Genomic DNA, 20,041 nt, shown 5'->3' on the forward strand with positions numbered 1-20,041 from the left:
ATTTTGAAATAATTGAACAGGCAATTATAACAATAGCATACAATTTACAACAATAACTGGGGAACCCAGCTACAGTCCCTCAGTTTCTCTATTCAATGCATTTTATGTAACTAAAGTACAATATCAGAAACAGGAAATTGATTGACTGCATAGGATTTTATCATTTTATTAAGACATCTGTAGACATCTGTAACCTATACCACTCAAGATGGACAAGGAATATTATTTCAGTACTGCAAAGCTCTTTCTTCGCTGTCCTGCTGCATAAAGTTCTCACACATTTTGTAAAAAACAAAATGGCACAGAGTTTGTTGAATTAAAACAACAGATGCTTATTTCCTGTTTGTTTTGGACAACAAAAATCTGAAATCAAGGAATCTGTGGAACTGTACTCTTGTGGAGGCTTTAAGGAAAAATACCTCCTTGCCTTTTCCTGTGTTTGACAGATACCATTCCTTGCATTATGGCCACATTTTTCTTTGTTCCACCCTTAAAGTTGCCTATGCTTCTCTGTGTCTTCCCTTTGCATGTTTTCTTCTAACAATTCTCCTGATTTCCTTTAGGCCCAACCTCAACAACAAAGGATATGCTCATTTTCTCAAGATCTACATTCTATGTATTGATTTACAAGGTTAAAACCATACATTTCTGGGAAATAGACATGGGCATGCCCTTATGTAGACTCACCATTCAAGTCCCTATTTCCTTTATAACCAAAAACACCCCCATCTCTAGCATTCCTAAGCACTGTCAACCAATGACTTATTCTTCACCTCTGATATTTTATCATTAACATTAAATAACATGTGCACACAATGTTAATATTTTGAAATTCTTCTCATTTAGTGGAATTTCTTGAGATTTCTAAGTTGTATATTTCAATACCAGTTCCTTTTAGTTGATGAATAGTATTTGCTTGTATCAATGTACCACAATTAACCATTAACTTACTAAAAAACTCATTGAAGACCAGCCATGTTTATATTCAGAGGTGCCTCCAACAAGACTCTGAGGCAGGGTTTGTCCGCAGAGGGCTTTGACTGAGGCCGTTTACCCATTTTGCGGAAGTGCTTGTCTACTCCTCAAACTTCCGCTCTTCCTCACTCCAGCCCACGAATCCATAAAGACGTGAGAAGCTTTAGTTCAGGTCTCCTTGGCAATGAAATTTCTTTTTCTTTCTTTCTTTCTTTCTTTCTTTCTTTCTTTCTTTCTTTCTTTCTTTCTTTCTTTCTTTCTTTCTTTCTCTTTCTTTCTTTCTTTCTTTCTTTTTCTTTCTTCCTTCCTTCCTTCCTTCCTTCCTTCCTTCCTTCCTTCCTTCCTTCCTTCCTTCCTTCCTTCCTTCCTTTCTGAGACAGGGTCTCCCTGTGCAGTTCAGGCTGGCCTTGAGCTCAATTTGTAGCCCAGACTGGTCTGGAACTTGCAATGATCCTTCTGTCTCAGCCTCCTGAGTGCTGGGATTACAGGCGTGCGCCACCACGCCCGGTTCCTGTCCAATTTTTAATTGGAGTTTTTTTTTTTTAAATTAATGAGAATTCTTTATACATTACAATATGAGCCTTTGTTAAACATGTGATATAAAAATATTATCTCTCAGTTCTCCCAGTCTGTAACTTACCTGTCCATCCTCTCATCCTCTTTTTTTGTTTGTTTGTTTTCTGGAATTAAACTCCAGAACTTGCGCTTGCCAGGCAGGCGCTGTGCGCTGAGCTAAATCCCCAGCCCCTGTTCATTTTCTTATAGGATCATTCACAGAGAAAAGAACTTTAATTTTGGTAAAAACGGAATGTTTTTTTTTTTCTGTAAGAATTAAGATCTTTTGTGTCACTTCAGAAAATACCTTATTGCCAAAAAAAAAAAAAAAAAAAAAACATGGATAAACTTGAAAGACGTTATGGTAAATAAAAGAAGTCAGGTAAAGAAAGCCAGATAAGGCATGATCTCACGTGTGAACTCTGAAAGGTTGAACTCAAGAAATCAGGAAATACAGTGGGGACTGCAGAGGCTCGGTGTGGTGGGGTAAGAATGTGGGAATGTTAGTCAAGGGGTACATGTTTTAGTTAGGCAGGAGGAGTAAGTTTTACAGATCTTCACTAGAGCGCACATAAAAATCACATTGTACAAAGTAAATATGTATAATTTTTATTTGTTAGTTATTACTTTTTTATTTTACAAATTAAAAAACTAACAAAACAACAATGAAGACAAAATCAAAACAACACAAAAACAACAAAAATGATACAGGACCTCAAAACAAAATGACAGAAATTAACAGTGGTTGCTACATTACATACTGTTATCTTCAATGAAGTTGCTGAGTCGACCAGATGTAAGACTGTAAGACTGATCAAAAAGGTGAGGAAAAATAAACAAGAAAATAATTATTTTTTTGAAAAGCAAAGGCCAATCAAAACAGTGCTTCCAAAAATAGTATCTAAAGATTTCTCCCTGTGTTTTCTGTCTTTTGTAGTATAAAGTTTCTGAATTTTGAACAGCATGTAAGTGGTGGATGTAGGTAGCTTTTCTCTTTCTTTCCCTGTAGAAACCCACTCATTCATATCATGTGTTGAAAATGTGTTGCTTTTCCATTAAATCACTTTTCTACTCTTAGAAAACTTTGACTATATTTGTGTGGGACTTTGCATTTTCTTCTCTGTTCTATTCCATCAGCTGCATGTCTTTCTCCATAGCACAGTATTCCTAACTAGCTCTATGTATCTCTTGAAGTGGGTACTGTGATTTTCCCTACCACGGTGCTCTATTCCAGAAGTATTTATTCCAACATCATATTAATTTCATAGTAATCTTTCTATGTAATTTAGAATATTGCTGGGGTATAAATTTGACATGTTTAGTGTATTGAGTTCATGAACACTATATATTTCCTTGTTTAGAACATCTTTAATTTCTTTCATCAATGTTTTGTAGTACTCATTACATAAATCCTATGAATGTTTTATTAGATAATATCTTAGTATTTGATTCTTTTGAAAAATTTTAAATGGCATTGTATGTTTAATTTTAGTTTCCTTATGTTTAATTCAAGTACTTGAAAATACACGATTTTTCCATGTTGTTGTTATATCCTGAGACCATGTTAAAATCATTTAATAATTCCAGGAGCTTTTGGAAAGACTCCCTGGGACTTTTTTATGCAGTTCTCATGCATATAAAATTTGTTTTTTTAAAATTTCATCTGACTGGCATGCCTCAGATTTCTTGTAACTTCCTTATTAACGACTATAACTTTCCAAAGCTGCAAACAGTAGTGATGAGAGTGGGCATTCTAGGCTTGTTCTCAAATTAAAATGAGCACTCTCTTCTATAATTATCTACATACAGTGCCTGCCTGCTACACAGAAGACATAAATAAAGATGAGAGTCTCTGACAGCAATATGAAAAGAGTTTATAATACAATTAAAAGTTATATATCATTTAAGAATCAAGAAAATTATCACTTAAATGAGAAATACAATCAAAAAATGCCATCACCAACAAGAATCAGATTTAGGATTACTAGATAATGATGATAAAACAAGTATCACTAAAAAAGAAGAAATTAAAAACTCTCTTCAAAAGAAAGAAAATAGTAGCAAATAAATAAATCATAAAAAATATGTAAAGAGAATAGAAAATTATAGTAATATAAAAATTATGGTTATAAGAAAAGGTACTTTCTTTAAGTGGATGATATGAGATATGATCAGCAAACTTACTCCATTATAATTTATATATTATGTAGTTTATCATATTATAGCTTATATACTATACAAACTTATTAGATTTTCTCAAAGGCAGACAAGAAAAATTAAGCAAAGTGTGAGAATTAGAAGATAAAACAGAAAATAATAAAATGGAGGATATGAGCTCTAAAATAGGAATAATTATTTTAAATATGTATTATCTAAAAGCAACAGTTAAAAGACAGACCAGTGCAATGGATAGTAAATACCACCCTAATACATGTTATTTTCAAACACTTTTGAGAATTTATTCAATGTACTTAATTTCAATAAGAGACTAGACAGAAAAGAAACTAAAGTGGAGCCTCACTAACTTACATAGCAATAGCAAAAGATCAAGCATTTATACCATTGGAGCATTGTAGGGAGAAAAGAAAATGTGACAGGCTGAAACACTGACTAGAAATTCCAAAATTTGGAAAAAACTTGAAAATGCACTCATTCAAGGACCTGAGTGCACACCATAAGAATGGGATAAACCCAAAGAAATGTCTGTGAAGACTTATTGCGAGAAAGCTTGTGGAAACCGCAGACAACTAAAAAGCTTCAAAATAGCCAGAAAGAAATATTTCATCCAGGAACAATTCAGATGATGGCAGAGTCTTTTATTATTTCTTTTCTTTTTTGGCAGTGTAGCTTGTTAGTGTTTTCCTTTGTTTTACTCTCAGGCCAGGGAGGCCAGAGAAAGTGCACAGTAGTTTCTAAGTATGAAAACAAAATAGCTGGCCACCCACAGTATACCTCAGGTGACACTGCACAAGAATAAAGAGGATATAAATATATGGAGACCCTTTCAGAGAGTTCTGAGAGATCGTTTTCTATGTTAAGCTTAGTTTTTAAAACTGACTAAAAAAAAGTTCTTCAAGCATAGATAAAATGATTTTTAAAAATTACTCTTTACCCATAAAGAAAAATAAAGAATAAGAATAATATTTGTAAATACAATAGATAATCAACTCTCTCTTAAGTTTTCAAATCGTGTGTAATAATTGCAACAAAAAGTATAACTCCCTTGTACCAAAGAAAATTTTATCCAAAATACATCACTTGAAGTGGTAAAATATTAAAATCAGCAAAGTGTGGTACAACATATATATATATAAATACAATAATCACTGAGAAAAATATGCTGTGATGTTTAGCTATTGCACAGTTTCTCTTATATGAGAAACCCAAATTATAAATAAAGAGTAAAATAAAAGATAATAGGAGGTAAACACACAAGCCTAAAAATCATACTGCTTTTCTTACATGAACAAAGCAAATTATAAATAAAGAGGAAGATAAAAGACAGCTGATAGAAAATAGGAACCTAGATCTTCAGCAAAAGGGAACAAGATTGAAAGAGGGAGTGGGAAGGCGAAAGGAAAGTAGAGAAAAGAGAATGAAGACGTGCTATGTACTTACACCTATTCTTCAAGAGGAGCATCATCATTACGTATTGCAAACGTGTGCCAATGAAAATTAAAATTTAAAAAGTTAATTTCCAGGTCTTTAGGATATTTATGTAGCACACCTCCATCTTCTTTTCATACATGAAAGTCCTAGGAAACATTATTTATTTTTCAAAAACAACAAAGAGTACAATTCATGTTTTAATTAATTTTTCATAATCTTATGGAGGTAATATTTACATGAGTAAAGTATATTTATGTAGAGAGGCAGATCAATAGGTTCTGACAAATGTTTATAGCTCTTTTCTACAAAATATGCAATAAATAGATCAATTTCCTTAGCCTCAATTTTTTTCCTTGAGCACTTTCAAAGCAAATAATTCACCCTACCCTAGGATGCGGGAAATATCTGGCCTGCTTTCTAAAATTATAGATTTAATTTGTCTTTTCTAAACTTTTTCTTGAGTCTGAATATTTCTGGTGAGCATAATATATTTTTTAAAAATATCCATCACATTTTTAATAGGGTTTCACTGGATATGCATAAATCACAATCTGTTAATATATTCAGGTGTTGATGTTCAGTAAGAACATTTCCAAGTTTTATTTTGTTTTTTTGTTTATTTTGTTTTAAGACTGTAGATGTTTCTTTTATTTCACTTTAGTAAATATCCTGGAGTATGCTGAACTGTTATATGGTGTGTGCTTAACTTTGTAAGACATTGCCAAACTGTTTCAGAAGGTAGATGTCTTATTTATTTCAATACCAATCATGTATAAAAGATCTTACACAAGAACTTAATTTTATTCAAAAAGAAATTTCCTTCATTCTCCTTTGCTTGGGATTTTCTTCCTAACAGTATAGTTTCTCTAATTGGAAAACTCTTTACATTTGTTATTTGTTTAATTCTTAGCCTTTTTAAAATCTAAACTCTGCCTCTTAGTCATACCATTAATTTACTAGAAACTTTCTTCTCAGTAGCTGATTAAAATTGCATTTCAGTCATTTTCCGTGCCATGAAGATCTTTATATTTGAAGGCCTGTTCTCAAATGTTTCATAATAAGACTTCAGAATCGTCATTTTCTTAACTTGATGTAACGTGCTACTGATATTTCTGTCCAAAGCGTTGAACTTGGGTTTATTTTGAATCTTGAAACTCTTTCACATTGCAATGGTACCATATTATTATCCAGTTAATTTTTTGACAAAAAACTTAAATGACATAGAAAAATTTAGGAAAGCAGATTTTGATTCAAAGTAAATGTGTTAAGATGTTCTTGGTCAGCCCAGAAGCAGTAATAAAATACTATAGGCTCTGTATATTGAACAATTGATGACATGATGTTTTTTAACTTTGTAAGTTAAGAATTCTTAAATTTATAATATTTGGAGACTTAGAAATCCAAGATCAAGATTTTGTCTGAGTCCATTCTCAATGTAGCCTCTTACCTTGACTTAAAGATGGTTTTCTTCTTGTGCACCTTCATATGGAGAAGAAAGAAAATTCTCTGATGTTTTCTTATAAGGATGGTAAGCCTCTGCAGAGGACATTTCCTTCATGACCTCATATAAATGTAATTATTTCCCAAAGTCCCTATTACATGTGGCCCCATTTTAGACCTGACACTAGGGAATGACTATCTTGATTCATTTATCTACCTATCAAAATTATGAGAGAGTCTACAATAATAGAAAAAGTAGTTTGTTCATAATTTGATCAATTTAGGAGGGCAGTTAGTCTACACCTCCCATCCCAGAATGGACAGAAAGAAGCACTCTAGTTCATAGAGAGGGTAAAATATACGTCAGGAAATGTACATAGATAGATGAACCAGGATTTGGTCCATCAGAGAACCACAGAATATTGTGAATCCGTTTCTGTTGAAACCTCCTTGGCTCCAGGGCTGGAAATTAGAGCTTCAACGTGCAAATTTAAGGGAGATACAGACACAGATTGCATCACAGAATCAATTTTAATATGATCTATTATTCCTTTTCTTTATAACTTTTAAACAAGCGTTTGAGGGATTTATTGCAATCCAAAAACTTTGAAGGATGGAGCTACTTGAAATATTATTGGTAATATGAAAATATATAGAGGTCATTTTCCTTTAGCATCAATAGATAGGCATTATAGGGCCTAAGGGGAGAAAGAAGGGTCCAAAATAGCATGTGCTGCTAGTTAAATAAAGAAAGACACCAAAGTATAGTACATTTCCCTCAAAGCACAATGTTTTAAGATTATGCGTTGTCTGCAGTTCTCTTGATACCTGATCGACTAACCTTCTAGTTCCAGAACAGGATATACAACACTCCTGGCTGCCAGAACTTGCACTCCAGTGATGTCCTGTGGCTTGGGCTGAACATGGTATGAATTAACAGCTTATCTTTCTTGAATTTTTTCACAAGTTCCTTACACATTTAAAACCATTGAGGAAATACTGACTACCTAAAAGGGGAGGAAGATATTTTGCAGTTGCAAGGTAAATCCTAAGTAAAAAGTTCCCTCAACCCCTGGAGTGACTTTTGTGTGCACAAAAAGGTATCCAAACTAACTCTCAAGACAGGTTATTTCATGACACTGCCTTCTTCCTTGAGGTCATTGCTCTCCATACAATATACCAACTTAACAATAAATTCTACCTAAACTTCTGCAAGGCCTGTGTGTCTTGTTTGAATTCTTTCACCAAGCGTGCAAATAGCAAAGCAGCAAGGAAGTGAGCAGCCAGTTCCTTGCTGCATCCAGATCTAGCTTCCTGGTGGGAGCATCTATTTACTTCTAGGAGAAAGTTTAAATCCCTGTCAGTTTCAACCAGAAAAAATAATTAATTTCTAGAACTTAACCAGAGATCAAGGAAAAGTAAGTGGAATCCTAAGAATTTAAGGATTCAAGGTATTAAAGACACAGAGGGTTTCATGAGGGAATAAATTAAGTATAAGTGGCACAATCTGCAGAAAGTCAAATGCCACTCCTAAACCCTCAACAGAGATAGGAATTGGGTGCCAGCGCATTGCACCTTGGGTCTGAGTGAAAAACTATATTTTCTATCCTGATTGTCTCCTGTGTGTTGGTTTGGCTAACAATAAATTTTCTTTTTCTTTTCATGTTAGGACTATATTAACTCAGCCTCTAGATATTACACGCACAATTGAGGAACACTTTTTTAACTTCTACAGTTCTTGGTATAGTAGTAAATCATTTGACATTTGAGGTATTTGTTTTCTGGCAGTGGGGATTGGTATGCCCGGGCAAGGAAGAAAATGTATTTCTGAAAACTATGCAAATCCCTCAGGCCCTATAATCAGACTAAGTTTGAACAGCAAAAGTTAGTAGAGACAGAACTAATAGCTAAATGACTATAAAAGTGTAAAGACAGCTCAAAAGAATACCCCAGAACCAAGGAGAGGTGTCTAAGGAAGGGGCAACATGGATAAGGGGCCTTATGCAAGACTGAAAGTCAGGCCCCAGTGGGGAAGATGGGGTTCAGGCCTACTTCGTGGTGGTGAAATTCCCTGGGGTATATTTTGCCAGAACTGGTCTACAGTCTTTAGATGAGAAGGAAACTCTCTTCCAGGATGTACATGGACCAAGGTGTGCAAGACAGCAATACAAACTGGGTTGCCATACTGATGGCATTGGTCTTTGTGCTTATGACTATGACTGCATTAAATCTGTATTATGAAAACCACTGGCATGGTACTGGGAAGATTGGGTATCCACATGCAGAAGACTGAATCTAGACCCAGATCTCTCAATCACTCATCATGTACTAAACTAAAATAAAAATGATTGAAGTTCTAAATGTTAAAACAGAAACACTTAATCTGCTGCAAGACAAGATGGATAAAACTCTTGACTATGTAGGACTTTCTGAACAAAACCCCAATTATTCAAGAAATAGTATTAAATCAAGAATCAACAAATGTCATCATATCAAGTCAAAATGTTTCTGCACAGCAAACAACTAAGAGTGAACAGGCAACCTATAGAATGGTTAAAAATATGTGTGGCTATTCCACAGAGAGAAGACTACTGTCTAGAGTACATACAAAACTAAAAAAAAAAAAAAAATTACACCTCACAAAATAAAAGTTACGACTGAAATGAATATACAATTCTCTGAAGCACAGTCAATAATTACATGAAAAAAATGTTCAGTATCTCTGACCATTAAAGAAATGCATTTTAAAACAATACTGAGATTCTACTTTACTCCAGTAAGAATGGCTATTATCAAGAAATAGCCATCAAGAAATGGCTATTATAAAGAAATCAAATAATAACAAAAGCTGATGAGACTGCAGGGAAAAAGAAACCATTCTACATTTTTGGTGGGAATATAAACTATATAACCATTATGGAAATCAGTATGGAGATTCCTCAAGAAACTAAAAGCAGAAATTGCATTTCACCCAGCTATTCCCCTTTTAAGTATCTTCCTGAAAAACTAAAGACATCATGTTACAGTGATGCATGCATAAGCATGGTTATAGCAGCACAACTCATAATAGCTAAGTCTTGGAAGCAAACAATATGTCCTGTGATACATGAATGGATAAAGAATATATGGCACTTATATACAGTAGTATACTACTGTGCTGCAATGAAGGATAAACTTGAGTTATTCATAGGACAATGGATGCACCCCAAGAACATAATGTTAAATAAATTGGACATACTTAACATTGCATGGTTTGGATAGGAAAAAACCAAAGATATAAATAAAAAGCAGCAATAAAGATAATAGGTGTTATGACTTGTTTCTAGATGTCTCCCCAAAGTCTCATGTGGTCATAGCGATTTATCGGTGCTGGTTGAATCTAGAGTATGTGATTGATTCATAGTGCAATGCTGGGATTCAGGGTGCTGGGATTGAGGGTGTGAGTGTTACACCTGCCCTAGGGCGAGTAGCCTGCACACAACACAAGAGACAGAAAGAAGCTTGCTGTCTCTCTCATGTTTCTTTTGCTGTCTTCCATACCATGAATGTTCTCTGCCGTGTTCCATGCTGCATTGGAGTCAGCCAGCTATGACCTAAGATCTTCACAAAGTATGAACATTTCCCCCTTTCACTTTGGGGGTCAAGCGTTTTGTCTCAGCAACGTGAAAAGTAACTAAGACATACGAAATAAGGAGACAGGTCTTTCGCAAAAGGGGAGGGGACAAGAGAGGGAAGGAGTGCGGAGGAGTGGGCGGGGCATGGGATGAAGAAGAGAATTATGATGTGTTGTGTCTGCTTACCAACTCCCCACGAGGGACGTAACCATTTTATACTACAAACATCTGCCAATAAAATTTTTAAAAATAAAATAAAAATTAAAAATAGGTGGAGAGAGCTCAGTGTAAAAGCTCTGGGTTCAATTTCCAACACCAGAGAAAATAATAAAAATTTGATAAAATTCACCATTGTCAACTTATAAAAACCATTAACAAAACTAAAATAGAATGAAACTTCCTAACCATAATCAAGGGCATTTATAAAAAGGAATTCCATCTAAGGCCACATTTAATGTTAAAAATCTGAATTCTAAGATTGGGATCAAGAAAGCAAGTCTACCCTCATTACTTGTATTGTACACTGATTAGAGTTTCTATCCAGTGCAAGTAGGTAAGAAAAGACATACAAAGATTACCAAATGGAAAGAAAAGAAAATTGTCTTTATTACCACATGACATGTTCTTTCATATGGAAAATGCAATAGAATCTCTCAAAAGAGCTGTTAGAATTCAAAAAGAAAGTTAATTTACATATGTGGTAAAATAGAACAATATAAAAATGTTGAAATATATATATATATATATGTACCTTAACGTTTGCTAATTATATTTCACTAAAACTACTAAAAACAAAGACTTAACTTTATATCTCCCAGAAACACCCCTCTTCTCATTGATTCTTCAACCCAATCCATTGACAACCATTTTCAGAATTCTTTTCTAAATTCCCAAGGTTTTTTTAAATTCCTCCACAATTGATAATACTTTGTATCCACCTGGACTATGTAACAACCTCTAAGCTAATCAGCACTATGGTGTTAATGCTATACTTACAATACATTTCTTTAGGATCTCCAGAAATTGTACCACTCCTCTGCTTCAAAACTGTCAATGACTTTCCTTACACACTTTGTACAAAATAAAAATTTTTATCATAGTCTCTAATAATCTGTATAAATTCCTATCATTCTGAGCTTATCTTCTATATCCTATGGTGTTTATTAATACACAACTTTCTTTTCTTTCTTCAATTGCTGCAAATATATAAATTCATATTGTCTTCAATGAATAGTTTCCAGGAGCACTTGGAGTGAATTAATTAAATTACACAGAAACTTTCCACTTGTATGGTCATTATTGGCATGTCTGTTTTTCTTGTAAAATCTAAATGCTTAAAAATACTCTTTTTGATTCTGTATCTACTAAAAATACTGATAAATGCTTGAAAAAAATGGATATACCGTCTCAATGCTTAATCTGCCCTTTGTTATTCCTAAAGCTGTTCAGCATTTTGAGAATTACACCAGAACTGTCCAAATGCAAATCCAACTCCATCTCCTTTCAGTAACCTTACCATTCTTCAAAATTTCCTCCCCTTTAAGCCTTTTCTACTGCATTGATGATTGTACAGCCTAACGGCTCTCATAGTCTCCCTTTTGGCATAATTCTGTGTCTCAGAGAGCTTCATTTCCTTATCTTTAGACATAAATTTCACAATATGTCTTCAGAATTCCATATTTTGTCTTTTTACACAGAACGTCATCTACATCTAGAAATAAGGAACAGTATATACATTTCACTTTTTGCTAAGATAGTTGTAAAAGTAAAATAAAAGGAAATCTCCTTTATTATTTCAACTTGTGAGCTAACATAAACTCAATTCTATTTTGTTTCTTCTCTCCAAGTTACAGCAGTCTTTTCTGGTCTGATTGAAGTTTGCTTCACTTTCTCTTTTGCCAGTAAGAGGTCTGCTATTCTTCATGGCTTTTTATTTGCATTCAGGAGAATCACTTTTCTGTGATATGATAGGCATGCAAATTGCACTATTAGAAAAGCTGCTGTCCTTTCTCTTCAAAGTGTCTCTCTTACTATCAAAATTCAGGGTCAGGGAAAGTAAGGATGTAGTTGGACTAACATCGTGTGCAGTTACTGTTACTCTGAGAGCCTGTTCAAATTTACAACCCAGTTTCAGACCCAGATCAGCCTGACAGTTGTATTTTCACTATGACTCCCCATGCCTAATGTCAAATTACTGTCTACTTATTGGTCTCTGAGTGTAACTTCTTCAAATGTCTTTTTTCTGAATTTTGTGCTTACTGATTCTAATGTTTACTACTCTGACTGGACTGATTACTAACAAGTTAATGCAATGTATTTCTAGAGAATATATTATAAAATTTAGTTATACATAGTTTAAAAAGAATCTATTACCTTGATCTTAAATGTATTATTTCTTATATTTTGATATATTCTTCTGAAATGTTCTAAATTTAATTATAAACATCATGGTAAGGGGGATGGGGCTAGCATGGCAGCACAAGCCTGCCTGGCAAGCACAAGATCCTGTTTGATTCCCATACAAAAAAAAAAAAAAAAAATTATGACATAATGATAAATACTTCTAAATAATTCACTATGCTTTTCCAAAACATAATGAAAATTTAAAATTTTTGGTACAAACACAATTTTCACACCCAAAATTAAATTAATAATAGCAGTTATACTTTATTTTTATTTTAAAGATAAAAGAATGAAAAGGTATTAACAAACACACAGACCTAAACAAAATGACATAAAAACAATAAAAGCAATACAGAATTTCAGACAAGGTGATAGGAAATTAACAATGGTTGCATTACATGTTGTCATCTTCAAATTGGTTGCTCAAATAAATAAATAAAATTTAAAACAATTTCCTACTACGACTTTCCAGATATGTAATGTATCACTTACAATTTTTCTGTCTTTGTTTATGCACCTTAAGAAAAATTTAATCAAAAAGAGGCCCACCACTAGGTAGTTTATTTGTTAAAAATTAGGCCAATTTTTCCTACACAGTATTTCAACTTCTGAATTTTGTTAACTGCTTTTTCATAGCATCATTTCGTTTGTTTCTCTATCTCTAGGACTTTCTGTGAAATGAAATGAGATTTTAAGGCTAAATTTAAACATTTTTGGCAGAAACAGTTGGTAGTGATCCTATATGCTGTCCTTTGTTTTAATGTAAGGTGCATACAATGCATGGGTATTCTACATTGCTTATGATAATGAGTACTTTCAAGTAATATATGTTCTAATAATTATATTTTCATTTTTTGCAACTTCAAAATGTTCATGTACACATTTTCAAATTTCAATGTGCTGCAAAAACAAAACTAGTAATACACATATAATCTTTTACCAAAAATCAGAACTGGATTGCATTCTGTACTGTTATTCTTCCCTTTTTTTTTTTTTTTTTTTTTACACAAACATGTTAACATTTTCATGTAGGTACACACATAACACTTGCTAAGAAACATTTCAAAGCAAGGAATATAACATCTACTTACCCCTAAGTAGTTTACTGTGAGTTTACTACTACTAGCAAAGATGTTCTCTTCCATACATAATGAATTTATAGTCACAAATATAACATTAAAGAAGCATTATTAGCATTTCTTCCAGATCTAACTTCAATTTATGTCAATGGCACCCTTTGCATATACACACGTTTGTTCAGGTCTAGGGTTCTATCAAATATTATACATTGTAGTAATTGCAATGCCTTCTTCTCTTTTAGTTTGAAAGTTTTTTTGTCTTCTTTTATGCTTTATGATCTTGATATCAGTGAAAATACTGTAGGTACAGTGATGCATGCCTATAATCTCAGCTACTCAATCGGTCAAGCCAGGAGGACTGCAATTCTGAGGCCAGCCTGGGAAACTTACCAAGACTTTCTCAAAAATAAAAAGTTCTGAACATAGTTCAGTGGTAAAGCACTTGCTAGCATGGTTGAGGGCCTGAGTTCCATCTCTGACACTACAAAAAACTTTGAAATGCCTGAGCCAATTATTTTGGGGAATGTCCCATAAATTGCATTTGTCTAAAATTTTCTTCTGAGGGGCTGGGGATTTAGCTCAGTGGCAAAGCGCCTGCCTGGCAAGCGCAAGGTCGTGAGTTCGGTTCCCGGTGCCAGAGAAAAACAAAAAAATAAAATAAAATAAAATTTTCTTCTGTGGATTCCAGGAAGTCAGATTCACTCTTAAAAATAACAGATTAACAATACACTGAAACCCAGTTGAATAAAAACAATACTGGTCAAACTTTTATTTTCTTTTCTCTCATCTCTGAAATATATTGCTAATAAACAAAGGATCTCTTTTCTACTTAACCAGATTTGAATTCAGAATCTTCCCCAAAACAGCACTTCCTGTAGCCAAAAGAACACAGAAAGGAAAACTATTACGAATTTTTTTTCTTACATTCTTTCTTCTGCCCCATTTATATAGTCACTTTTAGTTGGGCTGACTATTTTATTTCATCCTACTGCCACTTTTCAGGGTGCCAAACCTATAAAACAAGTAGAAATCCAGTAAACATTTTTTAACTGTCATAATAGAGAAACAGTACATTTTCAAGAGTAAAGAAGCTCGGGAATCCAGTTTTCATCCAGTTAGAGGGTTGTCATTATACAAAAGTGACTTAGTTGTTTTGAATATCAAAGTTCTCATCTACAAAACAAATGATGATACCTATCTCACAAAATTTATGGAGGATTAGGACTTTCAGAGAAGTGCCTGAATTGTTGCAGCCATTGAACAATTAGGAATCAAAGTTTTCTCTCAACATCTGTGGAGGAATGGGTTCAGGATCCCCACAGATATTCCAAATGAGTGTATATGTTTTAGTTTGTAAAACATGGTAGAGTATTTTCATATAACCTATGCAGTCTTCTACATATTTTAAATCATCTCTAGATTACTTATAATGCCTAATATAGTGAAAATGCTATGTAAATATTTATTGTGCTATATTATTTAGAGAATAATGAAGGAAAAGTCTGCACATATTAGTACAAACACAATTTTTAAAAATATTTTCAATATGAAATTGTTGGATCCAAGAATATAGAACCCACAGATGGGGTGAAGAAACTGTTTTATTACTCTTACTATATACTGGATCATACTGTAGGAGTTTTTATTTTGAATTGTATTCTACCATCTAGTACTGACTGTGCTTGAAAAATTTTTTTAAGAAAACTATATCAATAAACACATAGGAATATTCATGACACAAGCAATCTGAAAACTCCAATACAGGAAGCACTCAGACAGTTATTAAATTTTTATTTTATCTGACTCTTTCTTACAGTATCTTAAGCACAAGTATTGGTGGAGGAAGTGCTGTGACAGGAAAAGGCAGGGTTTTTAGTTTTGTTTCATATTTCTTTCTCATCAAGAAAAAATAGGGTCAATTTTTGTCTTTCCTGATATGCTTCTCTTCTACCATTTGATTCTTTCTATATTACAAATAATCTCATGGTGAGAATAGGAACTCAAGGAATTGGGTTTAAAATACAAAAGTAAAAGTAAAGTAAATTGCAAAGGGATAGATAATATTGATAGGTAGGGAAGATTTAGGAAGAAAGAACCTCAGCTCTTCTTTGTAGTCACAAAAATGGTGTAGTTTATTCCAATTTTATTTTATTTACCATAGACATCTGTGATAGTCCTCTTTTCACTGCTGAGATCAAACACCTAAGAAAAACCAATATAAAGCAGGAAAGATTTATTCTGGCTTTTGGTTTCAGAAGTTTCATTCCATGATCAGCTGGCTCCAAGGCAGATCCATCATGGAGGAAGGCAATAACAACGGAGTTTGCTTGCTTCATGTCAGCCAGGAAACAGAAAATTAAGAAAACAGTGCAAGAGGAAAGGGACTAGAGACAAGATACTGTTCCCGAGGTCACATCCCTAGGCCACATTCCCTTGAACTCTGTCCCGTTGTCTATGTTTCCATTACATACAAAAAACATCATGTAATTATGATCTCGTCCATAAATTTCTCTGTACCCAGAAGTATGCTTTACTAATTTCCGTGGTGTTTCCCTTCCCAATCAGATTAACAATTAATATCAACCATTACAACATCAAATTCCTTTTAGGAATCAAATGAACCTCAGCAGCAACCACAAAGCAGTCAAGCAAGTGGAAATGGTGAAAATAGCATGTGTGGTGTGGACTTAAGGAGACCAGATTGCAGTCTGATGAATTTAGTAGGCATAGTAGTAATTTGCTCAGTTGAAATAATTTCTTATTAAAATATGCACACTCATTCCAGTCTATTAGAGTACTACATAAAATGCCCTTTGAGAAACAAATAAAACCATCTTTAAAAGTGTTCTGTGTATTCTAGAGTCTTTAACTGATAAAAATTTCATTACTAATCTTAGGATCAATAAACTTTGGAAATTCTGCTAAGAAGAAAATGGGCCTTAATAAATTGAAAGTTAAAACTCTTGAATATTAACAACTAGGGTTTTGTTGTTTTTTGCTGTTATAATTCAGGATTAGGAAGTCAATATAATTAGCAAATTTGAAAGGATACAGGTGGTACAGGCTTAGCAGTTGTCAAAAATAATAAGTTATTGAGGTAAAAAGAGAGATAATCTTATTGGGTTAGGAAGTTAGAAACAGTATTAAACATTCCACAGTGTTGTTGCCTAGCAAAATTACTGTGGAAGGAATAAAAGAATTTGATATGGATACCCAATCAGCAATAGAAGAGAAAAAGGATAAAAACATGGTGGTCTTGAGGAAAAGTCAGTTATAGCTCTAGCAATTTTAAAAAGTCATGAGTGATAATAGAAAGTACAATGAGACTAGTAGATTCAATCTTCAAATCTTCTTTAGATAACTAGCACTTGTCATGAAATTGGCTGTGGCAAACAAAATTCTACCCCCATTTCCATACATAGTACAGTTTATTTTACTTACTGTTGTGTTTTGTTTATTAACTTGTACTAGGAAATCCTAAAACAAATGGAATTTCATGGTGAGCAGAGCAACAAGATGCATTTTATATAATTAGTGACTTTTTTGGGGAAAAGTATCTGTAATGCATCTTTTACTCTGTTTTTTTTATTTTAAAGAAAATAACAAAATAATAACAATGAAGACAAAAATAAAATAATACAAAAGCAATGAAATTGATACAGAATTTTAAAATAAGATGATAGAAATTAACAATGGTTATTATATTGCACATTGTTGTCTTCAATGAAGTTGTTCAGATCACCAGACTTAAGAACGCAAAAATGATTAAACAACTGACAATAGCAAGTAATAAAAAAAAATAGAAATGAAACAGAGCTTCATTTAATAAGATGATAAGAATTCAGCAATGGTTGTTATTGCATATTGGTGTCTTCAGATTAATTGTTCCAATTACTAGATATAAGTATGCAAAATTGGTCAAGAAAAAAACAATTAAGCATTAACTGTTTGTTGTTTTCAATAAACCAGTCACATCAGCAATACACTTATCCCAGCTCTTCTTGTATATACATATATTTTTTCTTTTTTTTTTAGTTTTACAGGGAAAATAACAAAAACAAAACAACCAAAATAAAGCCATAAGCAAAACAATATAAAAACAACAAAAATGATAAAGGATCTCAAAACAAGCTGATAGGAATCAACAGTGGTTAATATACTATATATCTTCATCTTGAAAGTCCTTACTCAGATAACCAGATATAGGCATGTAAGATGGATGAAACAAGTACACATTAACTGTTCCTTTCAATAAACCTACAGAGGTTAGTAGTACAATTATCTTAGCTATTGTGTGTTTGTGTGTGTGTGTGTGTGTGTGTATATATATATATATATATATATATTTCCCTTCCTTCTTTCTTTTTTTCCTTCTCTTTTCCCTCATCCCAATTGTTGTTTCCTATTTGAGCAATTTCTTTCCCTTTCATATTATCTATGGTACTTTTCAGATTTTATTTACTCTTTCAGGATCTTATACAAGGGAGGCAATACAATCTCTATGCAAAATTACTTAAAGATCTAAATATTAAAATAGAAACAATAAATCTACTGGAAGAAAAAGTAGTTAAAAATCTTGAAGACGTAGGGGTAAGCAGAGAGTTCATGAACAAAAGCCAAACTGCACGGGAAACACTTCAAAGGATCAACAACTGGGATCTCATCTTATTGAAAATTTTTTGCACATCAAAAGAAATCACCAACAGGGTAAAAAGGAAACCCACGAATTGGGAAAAAAGTTTTAGCCAACTGTCCCTCAGACAAAGGACTCTTATCTGCAACATATAAAGAATTAAAAAAAAATCAGGCTCCCAAAATTCAAAGACCCAATACAAAAATGGGCATCTGAGATGAATACACATGTCTCAGATGATGAAATACAAATGTCAAGTAAATATATGAGAAAATGTTCAACATCATTAGTCATTCTAGAAATGCAAATTAAAACAATGCTGAGATTCCATCTCACTTCAGAAAGAATGACTATCACTAAGAAATCAACCAATTACAAATGCCTCGGCTGCGGGGTAAAAGGAACACTTCTCCACTGTTGGTGGGAGTGTACACTGGTGCAAGCACTGTGGAAATCAGTCTGAAGATTTCTCAGTAAACTAGTATTCAATCCAGCTCTTCCCCTCCTGAGTATTTTTCCAGAATAACTGGAAACATTATATCACAGAGATATATGTGCACCTATGTTTATAGCAGCACAATTTGTAATAGCTAAATCTTGGAAACAACCCAAATGTCCATTAACTGAGGAATGGATGAAAAATGTGGTATTTTTATACACTGAAGTATTACTCAGCTATAAGGAAAGATAAACTAGAGGCTTTTTTAGGTAAATGGATGAAAACTAGAGACCATACTCATAAGTGAAATAAATCAGACTCACGTGTATAGTGTTTGTCTGTGCTTTAGTATTTGTATATAATTTAATTTTGATAAAGTATGCTTTAACCCCAACACTCAATAACTTGACAATTATGTGTCAAAGACCCACATGAAATTTCTGTGTGTTTAAGTACTATCTCTAAACGAACACACCGCACAATCCAGTCTTCAAAATATATTCGGCTCTAAAAGTACCTATCCCCCTCCACTTTTTTCCACATCTCAGTACTATACATGTCAATTCCATACTTCAACTGAATTTCACTAAAGTCTTAGAGTCATTCTTGATTCCACACCTCACATTTGTTTTACCAATACATTCTTCATGTCCTATCCTTGGGTAATCAGTTACAGAATCCATTTATGATGCCAGTACTTCTCAGATGCAAATTACTATCAACTAACACCTTAACTGGTGCAATAATCTGAAATTTCTCCCTGCATCTACATTTGTCCCACCTTTAGTCCATCTGCAATGCAAATACCAATATCTTTATAACAAAACATTGATGACTGTAATTCCATCTTCAGAAACCCCCAATGGCCTTTCACTTCACCCCTCCCCACAAAAAGAAGTTAAGTATATAGAATGCCTGATAAATTCCACAATTCTGTTCCGACCACAGTATCCCTGTACTTCCTACAACTTTTATTCTACCTCATTTTGTTCTATTCCTCAAGCATACCAAAAACATCTCCACTTCACATCACTTGAACTTGCTGTTCCTTTTGCCTGGATTACCCGTATCTTGGATACACTCAAGACGTACTTCCTCACCTCAGTGGGCTCTGAATGGCACTGACCTATGAAGCCTTTCCTAATTACCCTGTTGAGATGGCTAACCTCAATTCCCCAAGTCCCCCTATCTTTATTGTGCAGTTTTATTTACCTCACAGCATTTTTCACTTCCTGATAATATATTTTCCTTACTTTGGCCTATGAGGTGTTAACACCTGAAGAATTAAAGTCCC

The sequence above is a fragment of the Chinchilla lanigera genome, unplaced genomic scaffold (assembly GCF_000276665.1).
Source record: "Chinchilla lanigera isolate Chin_1 unplaced genomic scaffold, ChiLan1.0 scaffold00013, whole genome shotgun sequence".
Classification (NCBI taxonomy): domain Eukaryota; kingdom Metazoa; phylum Chordata; class Mammalia; order Rodentia; family Chinchillidae; genus Chinchilla; species Chinchilla lanigera.